Below are 12,446 nucleotides of genomic sequence, written 5' to 3' on the forward strand. Positions count from 1 at the left end.
CAAAGGGAACTTGAATAAGTTTAACTCAAAACTCTCATTTTCTTCCAAATATTCAATCTTTATACATTAAAAAGGTCTAGTGACAAAAGAGATACCTTGATTGAGTTATTTTCATTCAAATATTCAATCTTTACTCAGTAGAACATTGTTTGTGACGTCAAAGAGAACTCGAATAAGTTTAACTCAAACAATCATTTTCTTTCAAAGATTCAATCTTTATACACTAAAAAGGTCTAGTGACAAAATAGGTACCTTGATTGAGGTATTTTCATTCAACGATTCAATCTTTACTCATTATTACACTCTTTGTGACGTCAAAGGGAACTCGAATAAGTGTAACTCAAAACTCACATTTTCTTTCAAAGATTCAGTCTTTATACTTTAGCAGAATAGTGCTATAATATGTACCTTGATTGAGGTTTTTTCACACAAAGATTCAATCTTTACTCATTAAAACACACTTCGTGACGTCAAAGGGAACTCTTATAAGTAATTCAAAACTCCCATTTTCTTTTAAAAATTCCATCTTTATACATTAAAAGGGTCTATTTACATAATAGATACTTTGATTGAGGTATTTTATTCAAAGATTCAATCTTTACTCAACAGTTTTTATGACGTCAAAGGGAACTCAAGTAAGTTAGACTTAAAACTCTGACTTTCTTTCAAAGATTAATTCTTTATACATTAAAAAGGTATATTGACATAATAGGTACTTTTGTTGAGGTATTTTCATTCAAATATTCAATCTTTACTCGTTAAAACACTCTTTGTGACGTTCAAGGTAACTTAAATCAGTTTAACTCAAATCTTTGATTTTCTTTCAAAGATTCAATCATTATACATTAAAAATGTCGAGTGACATAATAGGTATCTTGATTGAGGTATTTTCATTCAAAGATTCAATCTTAACTCATTAAAACACTTGTTGTGATTTCAAAGGGAAATCGAATATGTTTAACTCAAAACTCTCATTTTCTATCAAAGATTCAATCTTTATATATTAAAAAGTTCTAGTGATATAATAAATACTTTGATTGAGGTGTTTTCATTCAAAGATTCAATATTTACTCATTAAAACACTTTTAGCGACTTCTTCGGGACCTCGAAAAAGTTTAACTCAAAACAATCATTTTCATCCCAAGACTCCGTTTTTATGTATTAAAAAGTTCTGGTGACCAAATTAGTATCTTGATTGAGGTATTTTCATTCAAAGATTTAATTTTTACTCATTAAAACAATTCTTTATGACGTGAAAGGTAACTCAAATAAGTTAAACTCAAAACTCTCATTTTCTTTCAAAGATTCATTCTTTATACATTAAAAAGGTCTAGTGACACAATTGACACCTTGATTAAGGTATTTTCTTTCAAAGATTCAATCTTTACTCATTAAAACACTCTTCGCTACTTCTTTGGGTACTCAAATAAGTTTAACTGAAAACTCAAATTTTCTTTCAAAGATTTAATCTTTGTACATTAAAAAGGACTTGTGACATAATAGTTACCTTGATTGAGTATTTTTATTCAAAGATTCAATCTTTACTTATTAAAACACTCTACGACTTCTTAGAGAACTCAAATAAGTTTAATTCAAAACTCTCATTTTCATTCATAGATTCAATCTATATACATTAAAAAGGCCTAACAACATAATATGTACCTTGATTGAATTATTTTCATTCAAAGATTCAATCTTTAGTCATTGAAACACTTTTTGTGACGTTAAATGGAACTCGAATAAGTTTAACTCAAAACTCTTTTTTGCTTTCTAATGACATAATAGGTACCATGATTGAGGTATTTTCATTCAAATATTGAATCTTTAGTCATTAAAACACTCATCGCTACTTCTTAGGGAATTCAAATAAGTTTAACTCAAAACTCTAATTTTCTTTCAAAGATTCAATCTTTATACAATAAAAAACGTCAGGTGTCGTAATAGGTACCTTGATTGAGGTATTTTCATTCAAAAATTCAATCTTGACTCATTAAAACACTCTTTGTGATGTCAAAGGGAACATGAATAAGTTTAACTTAAAACTCTCAATTTCTTTCGAAGATTCAATCTTTATACATTAAAAAGGTCTAGTGACATAGTAGGTACCTTGATTGATGTAGTTTTATTCAAAGATTCAATCTTTACTCATTAAAACACTTTTCATAACTTCTTAGGAATTCGAATAAGTTAAACTCAAAAATCTCATTTTCTTTCAATGATTCAATCTTTATACATTAAAAAAGTCAAGTGACATAATAGGTACCTTGATTGAATTAATTTTATTCAAAAATTGAATTTTTACTCATTAAAACACTATTCGCTAGTTCTTAAGGAACTCGAATAAGTTTAACTCAAAATTCTAATTTTCTTTCAAAAATTTAATCTATATACATTAAAAAAGTCAACTGACATAATAGGTACCTTGATTGAGGTATTTTCATTCAAATATTCAATCTTTGCTTATTAAAACATTCTTTGTGATGTTAAAGGGAACACGAATAAGTTTAACTCAAAACTCTCATTTTCATTCAAAGATTCAATCTTTATACATTAAAAAGGTCTAGTGACTTTTCAGGGAACTCGAATAAGTTTAATTCAAAACGCTAATTTTTTTCAATGATTCAATCTTTATACATTAAAAAGTCAACTGACCTTATAGGTACCTTGATTGAGTTAATTTTATTCAAAGATTGAATTTTTACTCATTAAAATACTCTTCGCTACTTCTTAGGGAACTCGAATAAGTTTAACTCAAAATTCTAATTTTCTTTTAAAAATTCAATCTATATACATTAAAAAAGTTATCTGACATAATAGGTACCTTGATTGAGATATTTTCATTCAAAGATTCAATCTTTGCTTATTAAAACATTCTTTGTGACGTTAAAGGGAATACGGATAAGTTTAACTCAAAACTCTCACTTTCGTTCAAAGATTCAATCTTTATACATTAAAAAGGTCTAGTGACATAATAGGTACCTTGATTGAGGTATTTTCATTCGAAGATTCAATCTTTACCCATTAAAACACCCTTTGTGACGTCGAAGGGAACTCAAAACTCTCATTTTCTTTTAAAGATTCAATCTTTATACATTAAAAAGGTTTAGTGACGTAATTGGTACCTTGATTGATGTATTTTTATTAAAAGATTCAATATTTACTCATTAAAATACTCTTTGTGACGTCAAAGAGAACTCAAATAAGTTTAACTCAAAACTCTCATTTTCTTTTCAAGATTCGATCTTTATATAGTAAAAAGGTTTAGTAACATAATAGGTACCTTGATTGAGGTATTTTCATTCCAGGATCTTTACTCATTAAAACACTCTTTGTGACATCAAAGAGAACTCGAATAAGTTAAACTCAAAACTTTTATTTTCTTTCAAATATTTAATCTTTATACATTAAAAAGTTCTAGTGATATAATAGGTACCTTGATTGAGGTATTCAAACACTCTTCGTGACTTCTTAGTGAACTCAAATAAGTTTAACTTAAAATACTCATTTTCTTTCAAAGATTTAATCTTTATATATTAAAAAGATCTAGTGACATAATAGGTACCTTGGTTGAGATATTTTTATTTAAATATTCAATCTTTCCTATTTAAAACACTCTTTGTGATGTTAAAGGAAACTCAAATCAGTTTAACTCAAAACTCTCATTTTCTTTCAAAGATTCAATCTTTATACATTAAAAAGGTCTAGTGACATAATAGGTATCTTTATTGAGATTTTTTTATTCAAAGATTCAATATTTACTCATTAAAACACTCATTGTGATGTCAATGGGAAATCGAAAAAGTTTAACTTAAAACTCTCATTTTCTTTCAAAGATTCAATCTTTATACGTTAAAAAGATCTAGTGACATAACTGGAACCTTGATTGAGGTATTTTCATTCTAAGATTCAATCTTTACTCATTAAATCACTCTTTGTGTTGTCAAAGGGAACCCCAATAAGTTTAACTCAAAACTCTCATTTTCTTTGAAAAATTCAATCTTTATACATAAAAAAGGTCTAGTGACATAATAGGTACCTTGATTGAGGTATTTTCATTCAAAGATTCAATCTTTACATATTAAAACACTTTTTGTGACGTCAAAGGGAAGTCGAATAAGTTTAATTCAAAACACTCACTTTCGTTAAAAGATTTAATCTTTATACATTAAAAAGGTCTAGTGATGTATTAGATGCCTTGATTGAGGTATTTTCATTCAAAGATTCAATCTTTTCTCTTTATAGCATACTTTGTGACGTTGAAGGAAAATCGTATAAGTTAAACTCAAACTCACATTTTCTTTCAAAGATTCAATCTTTATATATTCAAAATTTACTAGTGACATAATAGAGACCTTGATTTAGGTATTTTCACTCAAAGATTCAATCTTTAGTCATTAAAGCACTCTTTGTGACGTCAAAGGGAATTTTTACAAGTTTAACTAAAAAATCTCATTTTCTTTCAAAGATTAAATCTTTCTACTTTAAAAAGGTTTAGTGACATAATAGGTACCTTGATTGAGGTATTTTCATTCAAAGATTCAATCTTTACTCATTAAAACACTCTTTGTGATATAGGGAACTTGTAACAACTTGGATTTTTAGGAGTTTAAATTTAATTATTATTTTATGATTTTTGGTTATTAAGATTGAGTATTTATTTAAATTGGTGATTTACCCCCATTGAAATTTAATGGGTTAATTTGGTTAGGTTGCAATTGTGTATATATATTATATACATATATATATATATATATATATGTATGTATATTATTCCTTGTATGTTGAAGTAGATGTACCTGCCACCCGTGGGTTTTAATGAGATCTGAAAGAATGGTTTTGCGGGTCCCATGGATTGATTAAGTTGATTTGCATTTGTACGTATATTTTATGTATATATATATATATATATATATATTTGCATCTGCTGAAGGAAGAAGGTGTGTGCTGTTGAGATGAGGAGTTCTTGGTGGGAAAGTGATGAAAGAGAAATTGAGAATTGGCGGGTCCCACTTATTTGATGTATTGAATTAATATTTTTGTTACATATTATATATATATATATATATATATATATAATGTCGGTGGAGAACTAGCAGCCGAGAATGTAAAGAAAAAAGGGATAAAGGAATGGTGATTGAAAGAAGATTGGAATTGGTTTTGGTGCGGGTCCCACATGTAATTTTAATGGGTTGATTTCTTTGACTTTGGTGTAGTTCATATGGGCTTTGTTTGGATAGAGATTGTGATTGTGTATGTTAAACTGATGGCTGAGGAAGATAAGGAAAATGCATGAATAAAATAAAGGTGATAATGGTGGGACCCACGGATAGATTTCTTAGCAAATTATTGTTTTGGTTTGTGTTCTCACGTGGGTTGGCTGAATGTGGTAGGATAAAAAGTGGAAATATATGATCATATATATATTCTTGTCTGATGGAAGGGAACTAGCCGAAAGTGAAAAAGAAAGGAAAGAAAAATTGTGAATAGGTGGGTCCTACTAATGTGATATTTTGGTACCAAATGTGATGATATTTGTTAGGCTGGTGTCGGCACAATTGCCTATATATTGGGTGTGTTAGTGCATTAAGTGAAGATACAAAGAAGGAAAGTTAGAGATAAATTTGAGAAACACACTGAGATAGCCGTGATGCATAGAGAGAGCCATGATGCCCACTGAGATAGCCGTGATGCATAGAGAGAGCCATGATGCACACTGAGATAGCCGTGATGCACAGAGAGAGCCATGATGGCTTTGATGTTTCATTGACGAATTGTTTTGCAAGGTAGGGCTTTTCATACCTTGAATGACCTGGATGATTTTGTTTCAATTATTTTATTGAATGATATTTTGCAAAAATTGCATATATGTATTTTGTTTAAAAGTATATGTATATTTTTGTGGAGCTAATTTTGCATGAAATTTCTTGAAATCTTTGTTATGGTTTTTCCCACTGGGATTTCCCCCATCTTACCTTTTCCAGTTTTAGGTACCGTGGATTGCTAATTGCGGGCTTAGGTGGAAGAGTTGGTGTTGAGGATTTAATTTAATTTATTTGGAGATGTTATATTTTTTTTATTTAAGGAAATTGATTTGTATTAATAACATGATATTTCTTTTTGAAATCCTGGGTGTAATACTGATATATTTTTCTTTAAATAAATCGAGGAATTTATTTAGAAAATTTGGGGTCATTACAGAACTCGAATAAGTTTAACTCAAAATACTCATTTTCTTTCAAAGATTCAATATTTATACATTAAAAAGGTCTTGTGACACAATAGGATCCTTGAATGAGATTTTTTAAATCAAAGATTCAATCTTTACTCATTAAAACACACTTCGCTACTTCTTATGGAACTTGAATAAGTTTAAATCAAAACTCTCATTTTCATTCAAAGATTCAATCTTTACTCATTAAAACACTCTTTGTGATGTCAAAGGGAACTCGAATAAGTTTAACTCAAAACACTCATTTTCTTTCAAAGATTCAATCTTTGAACATTAAAAAGATCTAGTGACACAATAGGTACCTTGATTGAGGTTTTTTAAATCAAAGATTCAATATTTACTCATTAAAACACTCTTCGCAACTTCTTACGGAACTTGAATATGTTTAAATCAAAACTCTCATTTTCTTTCAAAGATTTAAACTTTATACATTAAAAAGGTCAACTGACATAATAAGAATCTTGATTGAGATATTTTCTTCCAAAGATTTAATTTTTACTCATTAAAACACACTTCATGACGTCAAAGGGAGTTTAACTCAAAATTCTCATTTTCTTTCAAAGATTCTACCTTTATACATTATAAAAATTCTAGCGACATAATAGGCATCTTGATTGAGGTATTTTCATTCAAAGATTCAATCTTTAGTCACTAAAGCACTCTTTGTGACATCAAATGGAACTCGAATAAGTTTAACTCAAAACTCTCATTTTCATTCAAAGATTCAATCTTTATACATTAAAAAGGTCTAGTGACATAATTGGTACCTTGATTGAGGTATTTTCATTCAAAGATTCAATCTTTACTCATTAAAACACTCTTTCGGATGTCAAAGGGAACTCGAATAAGTTTAGCTCAAAACATTCATTTTATTTCAAAGATTCAATCTTTATACATTAAAAAAGTTTAGTGACATAATAGGTAATATGTGTAAATCAAAACTCTCATTTTCTTTCAAAGATTTAATTTTTACCCATTAAAACACTCTTCGGGACGTCAAAGGGAGTTTAACTCAAAACTCTCATTTTCATTCAAAGATTCAATATTTATACATTATAAAAGTCTAGTGACATAATAGATATAATGATTGAGGTATTTTCAATCAAAGATTCAATCTTTAGTCACTAAAATACTCTTTGTGACATCAAATGGAACTTGAATAAGTTTAACTCAAAATTCTCATTTTCTTTCAAAGATTCAATCTTTATATATTGAAAAAGTTTAGTGATACAATAGGTACCTTGATTGAGGTATTTTCATTCAATGATTCAGTCTTTACCCTTTAAAATACTCTTTGTGACGTCAAAGGGAACTCGAATAAGTTTAATTCAAAACTCTCATTTTCTTTCAAATATTCAATCTTTAAACATTAAAAAGGTCTAGTGACGTAATAGGTACCTTAATTGAGGTATTTTCATTAAAAGATTTAATCTTTACCTATTAAAACACTCTTTGTGATATCAAAGGGAACTCGAATAAGTTGAACTCAAAACTCTCATTTTATTTCAAAAATTCAATCTGTATATATTGAAAAGGTATAGTGATGTAATTGGTACCTTGATTGAGGTATTTTCATTAAAAGATTCAATCTTTACTCATTAAAACACTCTTTGTGACGTCAAAGAGAACTCGAATAAGTTTAACTCGAAACTCTCATTTTCTTTCAAAGATTTAATTTTTATACATTAAAAAGGTCTAGTGACATAATAGGTACCTTGATTGAGGTATTTTCATTCAAAGATTCAATCTTTACTCATTAAAACACTCTTTGTGACGTCAATGTGAATTCGAATAAGTTTAACTCAAAACTCTCATTTTCTTTCAAAGACTCAATCTTTATACATTAAAAAGGTCTAGTGACATAATAGTTAACTTGATTGAGGTATTTTCATTCAAAGATTCAATCTTTACTATTTACATCACTCTTTGTGACGTCAAAGGAACTCGAGTAATTTAACTCAAAACTCTCATTTTCTTTCAAAGATTCGATATTTAAGCGTTAAGAAGGTTTAGTGAAATAATAGGTACCTTAATTGAGGTATTTTTATTCAAAGATTTAATCTTTAGTCAGTAAAACACTATTTGTGACGTTAAATGGAACTCGAATAAGTTTAACTCGAAACTCTCATTTTCTTTCAAAGATTCAATCTTTATACATTAAAATGGTCTAGTGATATAATAGGTACCTTGATTGAGGTATTTTCGTTCAAAGATTCAATCTTTACTTATTAAAACATTCTTTGGACGTCAAAGGGATCTCGAATAAGTTTAACTCAAAACTCTCATTTTTTTTCAAATATTTAATCTTTATACATTAAAAAGGTTTAGTGACATAATAGGTACCTTGATTGAGGTACTTTCATTCAAAGATTCAATCTTTACCCTTTGAAATACTCTTTGTGATGCCAAAGGGAACTCGAATAAGTTTAACTCAAAACTCTCATTTTCTTTCAAATATTAAATCTTTATACATTAAAAAGGTCTAGTGACATAATAAGTTCCTTAATTGAGGTATTTTCATTAAAAGATTCAATCCTTACCTATTAAAACACTCTTTGTGACGTCAAAGCAACCTCAAATAATTTGACTAAAAATTCTCATTTTCTTTCAAAGATTGAATCTTTATACATTAAAAAGGTATAGTGACGTAATTGGTATCTTGATTGAGCTATTTTCATTAAAAGACTCAATCTTTACTCATTAAAACACTATTTGTGACGTCAAAAAGGACTCGAATAAGTTTAACTCGAAACTCTCATTTTCTTTCAAAGATTTAATCTTTATACAATAAAAAGGTCTAGTGACATAATAGGTACCTTGATTGAGATATTTTCATTCAAGGATTCAAACTTTACTAATTAAAACACTCTTTGTGACATCAATAGGCACTCGAACAAGTTTAACTCAAAACTCTGATTTTCTTTCAAAGACTCAATCTTTATATATTAAAAAGGTCTAGTGACTTAATAGTTAACTTGATTGAGGTATTTTCATTGAAAGATTCAATCTTTACTATTTAAAACACTCTCTGTGACGTCAAAGGAATTCGAATAAGTTTAACTCAAAACTCTCATTTTCTTTCAAAAATTCAATCTTTAAGCATTAAGAAGGTCTAGTGAAATAATAAGTACCTTGATTGAGGTATTTTCATTCAAAGATTCAATCTTTAGTCAGTAAAAAACTATTTGTGACATTAAATGGAATTCGAACAATTTTAACTCAAAACTCTCATTTTCTTTTAAAGATCCAATGTTTATAAAGAAAAAAGGTCCAGTCTCTAGATCTATAGCATCAATACACATAGACATGCATCAATAACACAAGAAATAGAGACAAACACATGAACATCTATTCTAGCATACATAGACATATGGATAGAATGAAATGATCAATTGGAAGTATTAAACCACACAAATCATTGAATAAACAAGATCTATATATATATAAATGTCAAAACATGTATCACAATACAAATCCCCTAAAAAATACATAAATTAAGATGTAGAAAGCATGTTTAAGGCTAACTCTAACCCCAAGAGGATGTCTAGCCACTCATGGATGGTGTCCTCTAACCCTCAAGGGCTAACTCCATAGTAGAGATTGCTCCTCCTCTTGGTTGATGGAAGAACTCCAAGCTTGTGTCTTTAGCCTCCTTTCTTCTTTTCTTCCTCACTAAGAATATGAAAATTATTTCTAGTGTATGTATCTAGTATATGTCAAGAATGGCTAATATTCTTTATATAAGTAGGTTAAATATCACCCCCAATAAGTTGGGCTCGTACACCAATATTCCTTCTAATGATTGGATGAGACAACTTTTAATGAGCTGGAAATTGGATTTTTTCAGGCTTTGGGAAGTTCGATCGATCGAACTTGTGGTGCGGTCGATCGAACATGGCTGAGATCTATCGAACTTAAGCTGGATTGATCCTCTATGGTGGTGCCTTTTTGGATAAAGACAAATCTGAGATAATTTGAAGATATTTTTGGGAAAGAGACAAATGTGGTAGGTAGGGTGGTACAACTAGATAACATGGAATCTTTTCGATCGATCGGAATAAAGTTAGATCGATCGAACTTTGTAGGATCTTTAGATAAGGACAAAAGAGCTTGGATCCATCTTGAAATGCTGAGATCGATAAACTTTTGATCGATCGAATATTTTCTGAGATCGATCGAACTTGGTGAATTTCCACCACTTACTTCCTTTTGCTCCCACTTTGCTTCTTTCTTTGATTCATCTCAAGATTGCTTCAATTATACTCCTATTTAGCTGAGTTAGCTTATTTTGGGGATAAGTACCTGAAAATGGAAATAATACAAAATTAATTTAAAGCGGGAAAATAAAATAGATAAAGGTTCTAGAATATCTAAGCTTAAGAGGTTTAAATGCGCACTTTTTAGCGCTCATCAATGTATTTTAACGAGCATGCAAGTGTTAGCATGCATTGTTTTGCCTTTTCAAGTTGTAATGTATAGTTAGGTTAAAAATATCATTTTTACCTTGAGACTTGTAATGTGTGCTTGAGCCCCTTTTTGACATTCATTTTATGTATATGATATGTTGTCAAGGGCCAAACTTTATTTGAAATCACATAAATATAATAAATGTAGAATTTTACCTTTAATGAAAATAATATGAAAATCAATGGTTTTAGCATGTCATTTTTGTACCGAAGTGTGCATTATGTATGAAATTTATTATTTGGCATTCATTTAATATGTATGAGGTGTGACTAAGGACCAAACACCATTTCGTTTTCATTTTTGCATTTTGGTTTCATATATTGCATTTTAGGACAATATTAAGAAAATGCGAGATTTAAGAGGTCCATTCTCAAATTGGGTGGTGCAAAGTGTGCACGAGCACATCCATTAGGACTCATTTAATATACATGACATGTGCCCAAGGGCCAAACGGTCTTTTGATTGCATCTAGGTCCAGTTGTTGCATTTTTTTACCTTTAAAGGGGATTTTTCCTTCATAGGGGTTTGGATAGGTCATATTTTGCATCGGTGGTATTTTTAAGTTATAGATCATTGTAGCACTTCCTAATAGGTAAGTTACGTCTATGTAAATAATCGTTTCTAAGCAAAACTTCTTCCTTAGTGATTTGAGTACCCTTTGGACTCCTTTTGCATTTTTCATTGCAAATCTGGTTTAAGGAGCATTTTGGGTATTTTCCTTGAAAAATAAATTCCAGCCTTAACATGGTTGACCAGGAAACATGATTTTAGGGGTGGTCACTTCACAACTTTTTTCCAAAAAAGTCCCTTAAAGGCCTCAAAATCACATTTCAAGTTAGCTAGTCTGGTGCATTTGACATCAGACAAGCGCTCGTCGGCAACAGACTAGCACTCCAACTTTAGGTAGTGGGCTCAGGCCCAACTATGATAATCACATGATAGCTAGATGAGCATTCGTCTGGCATGTCAACATGGACGAGTGCTCGTAACTCTTAGACGAGCGCTCCGATCCCCCTTTTCAAGTTGACTCAGCTTTGACCTTCCGACTTCAAATTGACATATCTCTTTCGTTTTAACTCCGAATTGATCCGTTCTTGAGTCTAAACTGATCGTGTCGATGGTACCAATTATAGTTTTAGATTCCACTTATACCTCGAGATATTCAAGTTATAGTGAGGGAATGTCAAGGTTTGGTTCAAACCAGAATAGAGTTCTTTTGGGGCTTCTCTTCTTTTGACTTCAGGACTTGATATCTTTGTCGTCCAGACTCCGAATCAAGTGATTCTTGAGTCTATCTTTGTTAATTTTTTCTTGTCTATCCAATGGTGTATATGGTGACACCCATTTCAATTTAGAATGACCATTTTTCCCTTGGTTCATTCCTTGGAGGGTTTTAAAACCCTAACTTCGGTCTTGCTTCTGCTGAGTCATGAGACTACTCAGAAGGCCATTCTTATATCTTAGGGATGATGTACATCTCTAAAGGCTTGTTTATGTTGTGCTTCCACATTTTAGATCCGTTTCGGGTCATCACAGGACACAATAGGTTTGTAAAATCTAGGGTCGTCACACTTAAACATCTTTTCAATAATACTACAGTGATACCTTGAGAAATTTATTTCTATTTTCAAACCTAATATCCATGATGCCTTTCCTAGATCCTTTATTATAAAAAAATCCCTAGGGAGGTAAAATTTCTAAGTTTATCTCTAATAAGCGCTGAAAAGTGCGCATTTAAACCCCTTAAGCT

At 30.1% G+C, this 12,446-nt stretch overlaps 1 long non-coding RNA gene across 1 annotated transcript; it reads left to right on the forward strand.

Annotated features, from left to right (window-relative positions):
- The first annotated feature begins 5,607 nt into the window (after nt 1-5,607).
- Nucleotides 5,608-6,123, forward strand: LOC132278935 (uncharacterized). The gene is made up of 2 exons (XR_009471173.1): nt 5,608-5,783; nt 5,988-6,123. It is a non-coding gene; the product is annotated as an uncharacterized LOC132278935 (long non-coding RNA).
- Nucleotides 6,124-12,446: the final 6,323 nt, after the last annotated feature.

The sequence above is a fragment of the Cornus florida genome, unplaced genomic scaffold (genome assembly GCF_030987335.1).
Source record: "Cornus florida cultivar Cherokee Brave unplaced genomic scaffold, ASM3098733v1 CherokeeBrave_3.0.0_Hap2_Chr10, whole genome shotgun sequence".
Taxonomy (NCBI): domain Eukaryota; kingdom Viridiplantae; phylum Streptophyta; class Magnoliopsida; order Cornales; family Cornaceae; genus Cornus; species Cornus florida.